Source organism: Vulpes vulpes, chromosome 9 (genome assembly GCF_048418805.1).
Source record: "Vulpes vulpes isolate BD-2025 chromosome 9, VulVul3, whole genome shotgun sequence".
NCBI lineage: Eukaryota > Metazoa > Chordata > Mammalia > Carnivora > Canidae > Vulpes > Vulpes vulpes.
In genome coordinates this window covers 86,422,048-86,436,999 of record NC_132788.1, presented here as the reverse complement: position 1 = coordinate 86,436,999, position 14,952 = coordinate 86,422,048, and the positions used below count along the sequence as shown (strand labels likewise).

The window sequence follows — 14,952 nt, the reverse complement described above, 5'->3', positions numbered from 1 at the left end:
AGGATGTAAAATAACAGAAATTCTCTCATTTGTTACTGGTGGGAATGCAAAATCGTACAGCCACTTCGGAAGACAGTTTGGTGGGTTTCTTACAAAACCAAACATACTCTCACCACACAATCCATCAATCACACCCCTTGGTATTTACCCTGAGTTGCTGAAAATTTCTGTCCACACAAAATCCTTCACAAGGGTGTTTATAGCAGTTTTATTCATAACTGCCAAAACTTAGAAGCAACCAAAATGTTCTTTAGTAGGTGAATGGATAAACTGTGGTCCATGCAGACAATAAAATACTACTCAGCACTAAAAAGGAATGAGCTCTCAGGCTATGAAAAAATACAGAGGAAATTGAAATGTATGTCACTAAGTGAAAGAAACCAATTGCTACCTACTGTATGACCCCAACTCTATAATATTCCAGAAAAGGCAAAACCATGGAGATAGTAAAAAGATCAGTGGTTGCAGGGGGCAGGAGGATTCTTAGGGCAGTGAAAATATTCTGTAGGATATTATAATTGTATGTATAATTATCATTATACATTTGTTCAAACCCACTGAAGGCACAACACCAAGAGTGAACCCTTAGGTAAAAAAATATGGGCCTCAGATGAACATGTTGTGCCCATGTAGGTTCATCTGGTCAGTGATGCTAATATTGGGGAAGGCTGCACATGTGTGAGAACAGAAGTATAAAGGAAATCTCTGTACTTTCCTCTCAATTTTATTATTAAAAGGAAAACCAAAACTAAAACTGCACTTCAAAAAAATGAATTAAAAAAAAAGATATTGAACACCACTAGCCATAGGGAAATGAAAATCAAAACCATGATGAGACAACACTTCACATGCACTAGGATGGCAATTTTTTTTTAGATTTTTAAAATTTATTTATTCATGAGAGACACACAGAGAGAGACAGAGACACAGGCAGAGGGAGAGGCAGGCTCCATGCAGGGAGCTTGATGCGGGATTCGATCCCAGGATCTGAGATCACGCCCTGAGCCTAAGGCAGACGCTCAACCGCTGAGCCACCCAGGCATCCCGGCAATTATTTTTTTTTAAAAGGATGTAGACTAAAAGTGTTGGTAAGGATGTGGAGTTACTGAAACTCTCAAACATGACTCGTGGGATTGCAAAGTGGTACTGCCACTTTGGAACACAGTGTGGCAGTTCTTCAAAATGTTAAACATAGAGTCACCATATGACCTGCAATATCACTGCAGGTATATACCTGAGAGAACTGAAAATACAGGTCCACACAAACCTGTACACTCCTCCTCCCTTAGGGGAAGAGAGGGGTGTAAAAAGAGGGGAGATATATACAGAGAAAGCACTCTTGGAGGAAAAATTCATTGGAGAACAATGCATATAAAATGAGCCCATAAGGGGTGGCTCAGTTGGTTGGGTGTCTGACTCTTGGTTTTGGTCCAGTCATGATCTCAGTCGTGAGATCGAGCCATGTATCAGGCTCCATACTCAGTGCAGAGTCTGTTGGAGAGTCTCTCCCTCTCCCTCCCCTCTGGTCACAAGTGTTCTCTCTCTCTCTCTTTCTCTCTCTCTCTCTCTCTCTCAAATAAACAAAATCTTTTTAAATTTTTTTTTTTAAATGAGCTCATCACGTTGGTTTTTAAAGATATCACAGGTACACACACCTGCACATGAAAACATAAGAGAGATATACAATCAGCTGATCATAAATGTTCTCTCTGGAAGCAAGCCAGGGATGAGGCAGGTGGAACTTCATTTTTTACTCCACAATTTCTGATTTGTTTGCATTCATGTACATGAAGAATATAGCCAGGGTTTCTTGAGCAAAGGAGCATTTCCTTTTCTAGTCAAAAGGGAAGGAAAGAATGAAGAGCCCCTGGAAGTAGGCAGCGTGCGAGGTTCTACAAATTGACAAGAGTGAAAAGCATTCCAAGGAGTAGAACAGCAGGTGGAAAACTGTGAAGGGGAAAAGCCTCTGGGGTATTTGGAGGGCCACTGGGTTCAGCTCCACTGGAGGGTCTAGCAGATGACCTAGGCCTGGGTGTGGAGAAGATGAACCAGAACAGTCCACTGAAGTAGCCACGTTCTGAGGGCCATGGGTACATAGAGGCCACCACTGTAGTGGAGGAGGCCTGGGAGATGATGGGACAGGAGGGTGGGCCATGGTGAGCAGAGAGTCTCATGCCATTTCACACCTAGCACATGTCTCACCACAAACTTACCCTTGACTCTACTATCCAGATTTGGCTCCTAATACAATAGTCTCCAAAAACCATAGCACCCACCCCTGGAGAAGCTTCCAAACCTGAATGAAGAATTCCCAGTGTGTCTGAGCAAACCTTTCTGAGCCCAGCACAGTGACAGAGTGACCTCTGTCCATTTTAGGTCACCAGATAATGACCACAGCCAGCCCTACCTGCCCAGGAGCTGTTGATGGGAATACTCACTCTGCTCATCAATCTCCACAGCAAACTCATGAGGTACAGCCAAGCACCATCCCCATGTACAGATACGGAAACTGAGGTTAGGAGAGGTCAAGCACTTTGCTCAAGGTCACTCCACTAGTAACTTATGCTGGAGCTAGACTGGAACCCCAACCACCACTTCTAACACCTCCAGACACATAAGTTTGCCTTAAAGTCAGCTCGTGTACTGGGTCACCACCTCAGCTTCCAGGATAAGACTAAGCTCAGAATTGAAGATGAATTCAGGGCCTGGGGTTCTATCAGCAGGAGCAGCAAATCCCAACCCACAGAGTTATCACATGCTGGCTGGAAATGGAGGTGGATTGTTGGGACAAATAACAGAGTTGAGCCATTAAATAACTAGCTTGTTCTTCAGCTAGATGAGCCAGGCAAGGTACCAAGCTGCCTACTTGTCCTTCATCTCTGGCCGATGTCCCCAGCCTCTCTTTTCAGAGTATTCGGTTTTGACTTGGGCCACATGTCCAGCTCTGCCCTGACTTGAGGGTCCACCTTGGAAAAGTCAGGAGACACCTGGGGAAAGAAAGCAATGGTCTCTTCCAGCCTTGTCATTCCGTGGCCACCAGAGATCCTGGAGCATCCACTTGACACCTCAACAAATCCTCACCATGCCAGGGACTGAGCAGTTGGTGGGAGGCAGCCTCTGCCCTCTCAGAGATGACATTCTGCAGGGGCTGTACACCAAAAGCAAGGCCTGCCAGAGCTATTTAAAAGCACCCAATTCTCTTCACATCATTGAATCAATCCTCTGGAAAGATCCCCCTCACTTCCACCTCCCCCAATACAATTGAACAGAGTTCCAGAAAGACACAGTTGGCAATTTATTCATCACACCCCCACCTCACTTTTCTTGGTCAGGAAGATGGGGTTACTAAGAGGGTCTGTGCCAAAGAACAGTTCTAGATGATATATGAGGATGTCAGTGCAGAGCCCAGTAGCACAAGGCACAGCCATTCCGATCGACTGGCATTTACTGAGGACTTCTATGTCAGTTCCTTTTCCACACAATACTACAAAATGTGGGCACACACATGTGTGCTTGCACACACATTGCTATAACCAGTGAGAATCTGCCATCAGGGCACCCAGGGGGCTCACTGGTTAAGCATCTGCCTTTTTGGCTCAGGGGTCCTGGGGCCCTGGGATCGAGCTCCCCGCAGGGAGCCTACTCCTCCCTCTGCCTATGTCTCTGCCTCTGTGTCTCTCACGAATAAATAAAATATTTCAAAAAAAATCTGGCATCATTTGAGAGCTAGTAACTCTTTATCTGGACCTTTGCACATGCTGTTCCCTCTTCCTACCATCCCCCCAATAGAAGTCACTTGTAGCCATCCCTTTCTTTCCTTAGATGTGACTTTTTCCAAGAAGCCTCCCTGTCATGCCTCCTTTATGCTTTGTTAAATAGCATCAAATGATCAACCAATAAACCACTCAATGGAGAGAATGGGAAGCATGCACCTCCTGGTTCACGATCCTACACATTTTCATCACTTCATTTTTTTCCATCAAAGCTTTGCTAAGAAACTACTTTCCCTCTAGGTGGTTCCCACCAGGTGATGAGGTGTTTGGAATCAAATGACATAAAAGAGGTCCTGGTCCATGGCCAGGGCAGTGAGGTGAAGCAAGTCTTACTATGTGTAAGGTTATACTTCCAGCAGTGCCCCCAAGGCTCATACTCACTGCCCAGCTGGCAGTTTCAGGAAACACTGTAACACTGAAACATCACTGCAGGTCCCTCTGGAAAGTAAGGCACAAACCTTCTGGTCAACCATGAGAGCACATGGGGCCAAGATCTTAGTCCAGCCACCTGCTAGAATCCGCAGAGGAGGTGAGGGAGGTTCCTCACTTCCCTTCCCCCTTCCCCAGTGAGACAGACTGTGTCCTGGGCTCTAGAGCTGGCTGGCCAAACCAAGAACTCAACCACCACCTTGGGGTCCATGTGCATGCAACTGTCTTCTCTTAGATATCCGCAATCCCTCATTCATCTAGGTTTCTGCTCTGGATCCCCTTACCCAGTTTCATCTCTTTCTTACGTTGACCACATTCCCTGATATCACATTATAGGTCTAGTTGTCGATTGTCCATCTCTGTCACTGGGATGTATACACCACAAGGGAGGAACACTGTTGGTCTTCATGATGGTTCAGTGGCCAGTGTCAGAGCCCTCCCTCCATAAATGATTCTTGAATAAGTGGAGTAAGTGAGCTAAGCAGCTAAGGCACATGTAGAAATATGACTCCAAATAACTATAGTCTTCCTCAGTCTTTTTTTTTTTTTTAAGAAAAAATGTACCCGTTTTCATAACTGAATGAATGATGTACACTAAAGTGAAGAAGAAAGCAAAGCTTACTTCCAAACCTCTCCACAACAGACCCTACTCCACCCACCACACTGGTGATCTCCCACACAGCAATGTGAATGGACTCAATGAATTAGAATCATATATAAAAGCATTTCATTTTCATTCAAGTTTCAACCTGTTCAACCTTTGCGAAGTGATATGATTCATACAATATTTGTACAAACCATTAAGATAATGGTTAGGGACCAGGACCTCTTTTAAACCAAAGATTAATTTTTATATATATATCTAGGGTCAGGGCACCTGGCTAGCTGAGTTGGTAGAGCGTGTGACTCTTGATCTCAGGGTTGTGACTTTAAGCCCTATGTTGGTGTAGAGCTTACTGAAGAAGAAAAAAATGTTCTTCAGCCTCACCACACTTCACTCAGTGGATGCTCATTCATTCTGTCACGAAGGGACATTTATTGAGCATCTGCTGTATGCAGGAGGTCAGAGTTCAGTGGTAAAGAGGGCAACACCGCTATCGTCTTGAACCTACATTCTCCTGGGTGGATGCAGTTAATAAACCCATAAATAGATACATGAGTATGACCATTTCAGGTAAGCCCCATGAATAAAATACAATGGGAGAATGTGGCAGGTACTGATAGGGGGACAGAATGGTCAGGAGAATCTTCTCTACAGAGGAGACATCCAAGCTAAAGGGAAAGATAGTGCCAGACCTGAGATGAAGTGGAAGAAAAGTGTGCTCAGCAGAAGGAAGAGCATGTGCAAAGACTCTGAGGAGTCTCCTGACAACCTGAGCTCAAATTTCCATGAACTGCATCCCATCCTAATGGCCCCACCACGGCCAACAGTTCCTACTCCATCAGCTTGCCTTCTCCTTTCCCTGACTTCTTTATCAGATTTTCTCAAGTTAAGGCAGACTTGAATTTTCCACTGGGAGGTGTGCCCTGAGCAAGGGCACAAAGCAACATGTGTACACCTCCACCTCTGGGAGACAGAGGTAATGCTGACATCCTGATGCCGTAAGCATTTGGGCCTGCTCCTGTACAAAGGGTAAGAATTCCCCACCGGCAGGTCAGAGCCCCCTTTGGTGCAGGGGCGGGGGGCGGGGCAGGCCCTTTGCAGACTATGATGAAAAGGGAACTCTGTGGAAAAATATGAACCTGTGCCCCAAGGATCTTATGTTGATTTCGGGAAATCCCTGGAGTGACAGGTTCAGAACTCCTGCCTGTGGTATTAACACGAAAAGAAAGAAGCTAAACTGGTGCAGGCTTCACCGGTGGAGGGGACAGTCTCCTGGAGGTTAGTGATAGGAGGAGAACAGACAAGATTAGGTCCTTGGCCCCTCACTACACTCCCACACTCAGAGATTAGATGATGTCAGCCTATTGGGGTGGGAGTGGAGCCCAAGATCTGAAGGAATTCAAATGGAACCTCATCCATTCCCCCTCAGAGAGGCAAATATCCAGTCCCACCCTAGAGCTTCCAGGGAAGGTTAGAGACCCCATTTCCCAGCAGTGTCCTTGACAAAGGTCATCTCTAATCTGACATTCTGAGACACGTTTTGCAAAAGGCTGCTCAGCTATAGGAAACATAACTGCAAAGCCCAAGTGTTCCAGGGCTGAAGGGGACACCACTGTGTGAATAACTCTGGTTCTTAGCAAAAGATGGAGCAAGAGCCTGCCCACTCCCCTCACTGGGGAGCTGGGCACATGGATGCCATGTCAGACAGATGACAGCCGTAATAATAGCAAGAACAACTAACATAAGTAGAACTTACCGTATATCGGGCACAATTCTAAGAACTTTAACCTTACACAACCCTTTAGGATTTGTACTTTTATCACCCCCCATCTTATAAATGAGAAAACTGAGGCATAGGCGGGTGAAGTAACTTGCCTGAGACCATACAGCTAAGACCAATTTTATAGAAAAGCCCTCCTCTTCCACACCCCAACCGAGAAAGAAGGCACATATACCCCGTGTTGCGCATGAAATGCTTTAAAACAAGTTTCTGCCGGTGCTGCATCCAGGACAACTACTATTTGGCAGCTCTCACATCTCTGCCCCGTGCTGGAAGCAAGCCTGGTTCCAGCATTAAACGGAGAAAGGCTCCTCCAGGAACAAGTCGCTCTGTCTCAGCGACATCCAAGTCCAGGATGAAGCCGCCAGTGCAAGCACAGCTCTTCGCCACGGCAGAGCCCACAGCAGCCCGTTTCCACCCGGCTCGGCCCAAATTCCACGTTCAGAAAATGCTCCCCGGCCTCCCGGCTATGAGGCCCCGAGGTTCACCCTAAACCCCGGGGTCCGCCTCCCGCGCCTCTCTCTCAGGATAATTTAAAAGATGCAGCCGCCAGCACGGCCCGGAACGCGCCCCGAGGGGGTCCCCGAAGCGGGTGACCCGCAGCCCCGCGAGCCACGACGAGCAGCGCCCCACGCTGACCTGCGGGCGCCCCGCCAGGCTGGGGAAGACTCCGAGGGAGAGGACAGGTGGCGCCTCGCTCCCCGGAAGTGGCTCCGAGAACTTTCGCTTAAGAGCTCCCGGGAGCAAAGTCAGGGGCTCCGGCGCGAGCGGGGTTGGGGCTCGGGCTCGGGCTCGGGCTCGGGGTGGCGGCGGCTCCGCCCACCTGCGCCGCGCGGGGCCCCCAAGTGCGCTCCGAGCGCCCGGCCCGGGGGCGCAGCAGAGCGGGCTGCGGGCACCGGGACGGCCACGGCGGCCCGAGGCGGGGGCGGGGGTCTCCGGGCGGGGGCGTAGGGCCAGCGAGAAGGCAGCCCCCCGAGAGCGGCCCCAAGCCGGCCGGCCGGCGCGCAGCGAGCTGGGGAGGGCCCGCCGGAGGGGCGGGGTGCCCGGCCGCCCCCCTCACTCACCTCGGCGCGGCGCGGCTCGGCCGGGGCTGGAGGGCGCACGGCTGCGGCGGCCGCGGCGGCTGCGGGGGCGGCTCCCCGGGCGGGGCGGGGCCGGGCCGGGGGCGGGGAGGCCGCGCGGCCACGTGGGCGGGAGGCGGGAGGCGGCCGCTGCTGCAGGGCGCTCCCCTCCGCGCCCCGCCGGGTCCCTGGGAGGACGCGGGAGAGGACCCGGGCCGGGGCGCCCCCCCCACCGCTAGCTCATCCCGACTCTGGAGGGGGAGTGTCCCGGGTCGGGGGGAGGGGTGTGCAGCCCGGCCCCTGCGCTCCCGCCACCCCCCACCACGGGGTGGGCTCGCGGGACGAGGACCCGAGCAGGAAGGGCCTGGCCGCGCGGGGGCTGCCCGGGCCGGGGATGGCTGGAGCCTGGGCGAGGGGCCCCCACCCCCCCACCCCGCCCCCCGCCCCCACCCCGCCCTAAGCTGACCTGCAGCGCCTCGGGGCGCGCCCGGACTGCGGGGGTGAAAGGGAGGACGAGACGCAAGCTGCGCCAGTCCCGCGCTCCCAGAAAGTCCTCAAGAATCGCAGGTTTGGGGGATCCCTGGGTGGCGCAGCGGTTTGGCGCCTGACATTGGCCCAGGGTGTGTTCCTGGAGTCCCGGGATCGAGTCCCACGTCGGGCTCCCTGAGCAGAGCCTGCTTCTCCCTCTGCCTGAGCCTCTGCCTCTCTCTCTGTGTCTCTCATGAATAAATAAATAAAATCTTTAAAAGAGAGAGAGAGAGAATCACCCTGCGTAGGGTTTGTGAGCCTACGCAGAGCCACCTCCAGTGGCCTAGGTCATCGTGCGGAAATAAATTGGGGATCCAATTATTTCCCCAATAAATTTGGGGACCCGAATACAACTATTTCCTACGTTCATTCATTCAACAGATAAACGCCTCTGGTCCTCGGGACCCCATACAATCAGAAATAAAGAATGCCCTACACTGTATGGCTCTTATGAAAATACAAACCGTGATGGTAAAAATCGGAAATTCACCAGCGATTGCTTTCAGTGGTGTGCGTTTTATTTTTATTTTTTTTTTAAGATTTTATTTATTTATTTTTAGAGTGGGGGAGAAGCAGATTTCCCACTGAGCAGGGAGCCCGACCCCAGGGTTGCATCCCAGGACCCTGAGGTTGTGATCTGAGTCAAAAGGCAGATGCTTAACTGAATGAGCCACCCAGGTGCCCCTGGGTGGATCTATTTTAACATTCTATTTAAGAGCCTTGTGGGGTGTAGGAATTGTGCAGGCCTGCTTCCCAGATGAAGAAACTGAAGCCTGGAAGAGTGAAGCCAGCCCCAAGGTCAGAGGAAAGAGGAACAGCCCAAGAATCAAGGCTCCTGCCAGGCTGACCCTCCAGCAAGTGGCAAGAGCAGCCTGTGAGTAGAACTCCTGTCTCTAACCATCCCCTCATTCACAGCAAGAGGGGGCTGCTCAGGCCTCCTTGGGAGGCACCTGTCCTGACAGCAGCCTCTGAGAGGCAGACCTCCCAGCCTAGGCTCCCATGACCAGCAGGAGGTGTTCAGGAGTGATCTGACATGGCTGAGACTCTTCCTTGGAATGCCTGTGTCTTGTTGCAGGCACAGACCTCCTGGTTCTGGGAGGCCTCTTCTTGGCCTGCATCCTGACTTTTCGGCCAGAAACTAAGCATCTTCAGCAAACCAACTTTCATTTCAACAGCTGCAACTTCATTCCACTACAACTTGAAGGGGGACTCCTTGACCCCAAACCTAGTGCCTCGTGACCCACCCATTTCTTGTTCAAGGAACACATACCCTCGGCAGTACTCCATTTCCGATAGCAAAACCTAAATATCCAGACCCCTAGTCCTCAGCCTTTTCCCCAAAACCTCTTTTGTTGTTTTCTCCCTTACTCTTACCTCCTCCACACTATAAAATATCCCTATTACTACGAGCTATGTTTATTAGGGAATAATAAAGGACTTCCATTCCCCCACTGCCCCAGAGCTTAGCGGGAGCTTCAGACCCAAAGTCAATACCTGGTGTTCTACCCAGGCAGCCTTGTCAAGATAAAAGTTTTATTTCCATCAGATTCCATTTAATAATGATTTGAGCATCTGCTACATGCCACACACTGTGCTGGGCTCTGCGGAACAGTAGTGAATTTTGGTAAGACACACTGACCCTGACCCCATGGAGCTCACAGCTCAGACCCCTCACCGGGCAGTTAGGGAGTAGAGAGAGACACACCTGGGGAAGCACTGGCCCCACTTCGGGCCTAGAAAGATTTCCGGTGGGAAGTGAGCCTCTGCTGAGCCCTGACGAGGTGGGGTAACCAGGAAGGCAGTGGGAGAGAACAGGAAATACAGAAGCCTAGAAGTGGAAGAGCACAAGGCACAGTTCTGGGAGTCTGTGGAGAGGAACAGTTCCAGAAGAACACAGCTAGGGAGGCCTTGATGGCCAGGGTAAGACACAAGACCTTGACCTTTGAAAGGTTTAGGCAGAGGTGATGGGATCCCACCGCTGCTGTGACTGAGGTAGGAAAGTCTCTTATACACAGTAAAGACAATGTGCATTATTCTTATTACTAAAGGTAAACTTTTTGACTTCCTGTTTTATAATTCAGGGTTTGCAGAAATCAGAACAGATCTGCAAGTGGGATAGGAAGACTAAAACAAATCAGTTTAATCCCACAAGGGTTTATATGCACCAGCCATCCCCTCCCACCCAAGCCATGCTTGGCCCTGTGGAGGGAGCTGGGGAAGGAGGGAGCTTGGCTCTTGGCCTCACTATAGGAGTCTTTGGAGGGGGAACAGATATACCCAATGGGAGCCCTTTGGTGTGGCAGCGGAGTGGGGAAGGAATGGCAAGAAACGTGGGTTTCTATCGACCAAGTTTGGAAACTGGCAGAGGGGCCAGAAGATATTGATGATGAGCCAGTTTTTCTCCTTGAAATAATTCAGGAGGGCCTGTTCTTGAGTTCGGCCTCATCTCCTCTAACTCTGTGAGACAGGCTGGACTGGGGCCAGAGCAGTCACCTCACTAATCAGTAACTGGGAATGCAGGGTGTCTGCAAGAGGTCCCCACCTGCTCGCTGGAAGAGCAAATGATGTGGGATGGCTGAGGATAGGCAACTGAGCACCAGCAGGAAAGTGGGGGGCCCAGGCCAGGCACTGGGCAGCACAGCTGGGGAAAGGACCTCGTGTGAAGGCACCACGGAGACAAGGGCAAGGATGAGACACCTCCTAGTGCCTACCCAGTATCATCAGCACTGTCAGGCATGATCATACATTTAAAACACTCTGACGATAGAATAGTGCTCACCAAACAATGTAGAGGGGCGCCGGCTGACTCAGTCAGCAGAGCAAGTGACTGATCTCAGGGTAGTGAATTTGAGTCCCACACTGGGCATAGAGATTACTAAAAATAAATAAATATTTTTAAAACCATAGAAAATACTGACAGGCTTAAAAAGAGCATAACACTCATTCACAAGCATACCACCTAGCAATAACCACTGTTGTTTGGTGTCCGTGTCCTTTCTTTTTCCCCTAACCTACCGTGAGTCTTTTTCCCTTTGTCATAAAACAATCTGCAACACAACTTTTAAGGGCCACTTGTACGAAGGCACCTTCTTACAATCAGTCTGACTGGTACTTTGCTCCTCATTTCTCAGTATCCAGGACAAATAATGCTTGGCAATGAAAACCTGCACACAATAAACTTTGGCACACATTTCTGGTTATTTCCTAAAGATAAACCTGGAACAGGGGTTATGGGGAAAGGTGTTCAACTCTTCTGCTGGCAGCACCTTACAGGCATACAGATGCCTCCTCCCTTTTGGTGAGAGGGAGGGAGTGGAGCATCCAGGCAACAAGCAACACTAACCTGGCACAGCCCTCACCCAGGGGATTGGGGATGCCTGTAGGATTAAGGTGCTGGTCTTACTGTTTGAACCTAAGCAATGCTCTTCAAGTGACTAGCAAAAGGTGTCTTTGAAAACAGACCCTTTCTGTTTTCATAATCTGGGTTAGAGGAAAACTTAAGAAGCAAGCATGAGCAGTGGAATGCAAAGACAGAGGGGGGCTTTGGAGTAGGAAATGCCTAAGTTCAAATCTAAATGGGGCCCTGCCCTGATGTAGGATGTCACCTAAGCTCCAAAGACCCAGTAGGACGATGTGATGTGATCCAGCAACAGCATGGTGCTTGGCACAGTAGCAGGCACCCAACCCACAGATTCTAATATATGCCATGTCACTCACCAACCCCATGTCTACAGGATTCTAGTACCCATGGGGGATGAAAACCTGAGATAATGAAAGCCATTCAAAGGGCTTCCACCTCTAGGAACATGGTAAGTGACTAGGGACTTAATCTCAATTTGCAAAATAAGGAATAGACGAAGTTTACTACTCCCTGAAACCTTTTAAAATTTACTATTGGGAAGTGGGCTTACTTACTCCTGATGACATCAGAGACAAATATTAATGGTTCTAAGCACCTGCCATGTGCCAGGCACTAGGCTATGCCGTCCACCTGCTTTATCCTCATGATAACCCCATAAGATAGATACATTTTTACCCCCACCCAACAGATGAGGAAATTGAAGACCAGGAAGATGAGATGCCTTGCCCCGGTGACTGCTGAGTAGTAGGGCTGGGGTCCTAAGCCAGGTTCAAGAAGTAGAATCTGAGCCCAGCCCAGAAGAGAGAGGTCTCTGTAAATGACACAGTGCCCCCTCAAGGAGCAGCCATTCTTGTGGGCAGGAGGGCCCATCACATAATCACACAAGCTGAGTTAAGTGCTGCCAAAGGCAGGTGTCAGGACCTAGACCAGAGTAGACAGTGGTCAAGGAAGTTTTGACAGCAAAGGACGGGTGGAGACAGAGAGAGGGTGTTTTCAGGCAGAAGAAACAGCATATGCAAAGGCCCCAAGGCAGGAACATATAAGTGAGGAATCTCAAAAAATTCTGGTATGGCCATAGAGAAAAAAAGGGACACACAGAAGAGATAAGCAAGGGGCCAGGTCAGAACATCAGGGTTTACTTCCAGGACCATTGGCAGTTTCAAGCAGGGAGTGACATCTAATCAAGTAGCTGTCTCTTGTGAGGCCATTGCCAGCTGCCCTTCTGAATTAAGACCTCCAAGAGATAGGAATTCACATTAGTGATCTAGCCCATCAACCACCCCAGCCAGGACTGAGGGAGACATTTAGGGGATACCTTTTCATAGCCACACATCCCTTAACCTGCCCCAGGTGACCATATCCCCACAGGCAGAGGGGCTTACCGCACATGAGGCTCTATACTCAAACTCCACCTGGCCTCACATTCAAGCCTCACATCAGACCTGTGAGGTATTGACCAATGATCTCTTTTCCAGATGCAGGAACTAAATCCTAATCAGGTCAAGTCACCTGCCAGGGTCACACAGATCTAAGTTCAGGGTGCCTGAGACCAAAGCCCCATTTTAATCACAATGATAAAAAAAAAACACTCTTGCCAATAAGAATGCACAATTATACACATAGGTGCAGGGTCATTAAATATATCTGACTTCAGGTTCACAAACCAAAGACAGGACCTGCCTTTTGCAATCTTTCTCCACTGCAAGTTCTCCATGGCCGGGCCTTGCCCAGACTGGTGGGAAGCCTCAGTGGCTTGTCTGAAAGCTGACACCTGCCCACCACCTGGAATGTCTCTGACCCAGAGCAGGAATCACCAGGCAGGACCAACCATCCTGGAGGACTACTGTCTTCATCCCCTTCAACTGCTAAAAAGCAGAGAATCCCCCTAACCTTTCATTGATGGTTTAGAGAAACAATCTCAGCTTTTGTTCACATCTCGAATAGGGTGTGTCCATCTGCCTGGCACGGGGTTTTTAAAGCAGCAAGTCCAGAAAAATGTGTCTCTATTGGGGTTGACAGATGACCAGGGAAAGAGGAGCCTGTTGAATGGAACATGAGCAGATCTCAGAGTTCACGGTCAGCTGGCACAGGCTACACATGTTCAATTATCAAGAACCCCAGCATTACTGCCTTAATTTAATTTTGCTAGGAGTACCTCCCCCTCCTGAACCCCCATCCCTTCCTTCCTGGACCAACACCAAAACAGCCAGGCATGGATCCATCCTCTTCTCTCAGGGGATAAGATGCTTAATCTCAGCACCTGACAAAGTCCCTAGGCTGAAGGTCCTAAGAGCAGGGAACTGTCTCCTACCCATCTCCATCTGATCCCTACAGAACCCAAGGCTTGCTCTTCCACAAAATGATTAATAAGCTACTATTTACCAAGTGCCAGGCCCTTGCCAAGCATGGCCACTGGTGCTCTATAGACCCCCATCTCCTTTAATCCTCACAATAACCTCTATGTAATGGGTATTAGTCCTGTCTTGCAGATGGAAAAACAGGCTCAGAGTAATTAGATGACTTGCCAACACTCTCATATATACAGAGAGTAGACTCAGGAGGGAAGGGATCATGTTTGCATCTTACCTATTACTGTATCCCCACTACAGACTCTCAGATGTTGTAAGAGGGTTATATCATCTATAAATGTGAAAGCTGGTACAACATCGCCCCCCACCAGCAGAAAGAGACCAGGGAGCCAAACTCCCTGATCTTGCATTACTTTCCCTTAATCCTAAAGATCCTATTTGAATTGGTTCATTGCAAAAGGTCTTACCTCACGTTTGTGTCCTTCCCTTCTTCCCTGCATCCTCTACCTCTTGGACCACTTCTGGTTTTGTTCCTGTGGACAGGGGAGGACAGGGTATGCTGGGGGTAGGGGTGGGAAACAGACATTTATTGAAGACCCACTTATACCCAGGACAGCAAAGATACATTTTTATGTCTCCCTCCTCCATTGGCTTAGCTTATTGCCAGTAGTTTCTAACTCAACTAAACCAAATGAAATTCTTCTAATTAAAGCCTGCAAGAGAAGCTTGTCTTTGCTACCTTTAAAGTTTGCATTTCTAAAAGTAAAACCAGTGGCAAAGGCCCCACAGATGTTGGCAATTACAAGAACCCTGTACAGGAGCACCTGGCTCAGTTGGTAGAGCATTCAACTCTTGATCTTGGGGCCATGAGTTTGAGCCCCATGTTGGGTGTAGAGATTACTTTTTAAAAAATACACACACACAGAAAAACCAAAAAACAACAACCAAAACCTAAGGGAAAAAAGAAAAGAAAACCTGAAGCCGCTGTAAAAACAGACTGTTATCTATGGCTGCGGTAAAAATTAGGGTGTCTCTCTGTTCAAAGAGGAATTCCCCCCCCCCCCACTAATTAGAATTCACTTATTGCAGCATCTGCCTAATAAGGTT

At 49.3% G+C, this 14,952-nt stretch overlaps 1 protein-coding gene across 1 annotated transcript in view; it reads right to left on the bottom strand.

Moving 5' to 3' along the window:
- Nucleotides 1-7,725, bottom strand: part of ARHGEF3 (Rho guanine nucleotide exchange factor 3) — a 306,305-nt gene extending 298,580 nt beyond the window's left edge. The window contains exon 1 of the mRNA XM_072720688.1: nt 7,651-7,725. The gene's annotated coding sequence lies outside the window, so the exon portion shown is untranslated. The remainder of the gene's footprint in view (nt 1-7,650) is intronic.
- Between the last annotated feature and the right edge of the window lie 7,227 nt (nt 7,726-14,952).